This window comes from Echinops telfairi, unplaced genomic scaffold, assembly GCF_000313985.2.
Source record: "Echinops telfairi isolate 266 unplaced genomic scaffold, ASM31398v2 ScPeMD7_7469;HRSCAF=8507_0, whole genome shotgun sequence".
NCBI lineage: Eukaryota > Metazoa > Chordata > Mammalia > Afrosoricida > Tenrecidae > Echinops > Echinops telfairi.
In genome coordinates, this window is record NW_022111372.1 from 84840426 (window position 1) to 84841987 (window position 1562).

The following is a 1562-nucleotide window of genomic DNA, read 5'->3' on the forward strand; positions in this document are numbered from 1 at the left end:
CATGATATTGGGTTGTTGTGAATCTGGATTGATTTGTTGGTGGTGGCTTTTGACATCTTATTTATCTACTTTTTTAGTTTTTAAGAATTAAAATAAGCAGCCGCCAGGGACTTATTCACTATAGTTGGGTGCTGATTTTCACTTTGAAGCTCAAGTAGTGAAGACAATTCTTTTCTCTTCAAGAGAAACTGTTTATTAAGCAAGACTTTATATGAGCCAGTAAGTTAAGAGAATGTCTCTTTATCTGATTACTGAAATATTTTAGTTGACTAATTTTAACTAGGCACTCTGCCATCCACAAGCAACGATCTTGTACTTCTCCAACAATTTAACTTCCTTGCTTTCTTTGAAACTTATTACAATCGCCAAATTTCCCAACCCATCATTAGCTATGACGCTAAATGCCGCCCTTGCTTGGGTCCTTGGGACGAAAAATTTATCAAAGTAATACACTCACATGGTTTTACACAAAAATATAGCAGGTTCATAATAAGGTCCAACTGTCCCTTGTTCCTCTTTCCCCGTGTCTCTCTAGTGGCAATTCTTTCAAACCATGTTAACTTTCTCTTATGCTAATGATGTAATATTTCTAGTGGCCATGCTTTTTCTCTACTTATTAATGTTACACCCTATCGACTTGACTCCCTTTTATGACAGATGGTAGTTCAACTCTCTCCACCATCCCTATTCCCCCTCTTCTCCTCCTGCTCTGCATAAATGCACGGCACAGTCTTGAATCTGACGAAATTGATAGCCAACCACCATCGCTTTTGCATGCATCAGCCTCTGCGCATCTCCCAGCTTCCACCCTCGACTCTCCATGCTCTCGTCATAATCTAGCAGGCAGAGCGATCCTTCAAGTTGCAGGGCACATCTCTGCTCAAAAACTTGCAATGGTTGCCCATCTCATCCAGTTGCATTCTCTCAGCATTCCTCTATTGTGGTTATCTAGAATGCAGTAACTCATTGATCACCTCGTTGTGTTGCCTTCCTTTTCATTGGGGTGTGTGTGGGGGGGATATCTACCATGGGAAAGCATGCATCAGTTTTGATATGCATGTGTGTCCTCATTGCAATGAGAATCAAGGCCAAACTCTTCCTTTAGGTAATTTGCTGAGTGGTGCAGTTTGAACTCACCCAGCAGAGCTCCAGATGGAAAGAGACCTGGCAACCTGCTGGGAGCCCTGGTGACAGCGCCGGAGTCATGTGTGGCGCTGTCAAAGAAAGGTCCATTGAACTCCACCAGTGGCTCCATGCGAGGAAGAAAGATGCAGCCATTTGCTCCTGTAAAAATGCACAGCCTCAGAAACCCCAAGAAGGAAGTTATCCTCCCATCTTTGGGGTTTCTATGAGTCAGTCAACTCAATGGCAGTGGGTTTTAATCTGCTCCTCTTAAGATTGGAGCAAAGAGAGAGGGGGGAGCGGGTCGGGAGGGGAAAAATGAGGAGTTGATTCCAAGGGCCCAAATAGAAAGCAAATGTTTTGAGAATGATGATGGCAACAAATGTACAAATGTGCTTGACACACAATGGGTGGATGTATGGATTGTGATAAGAGTTGTA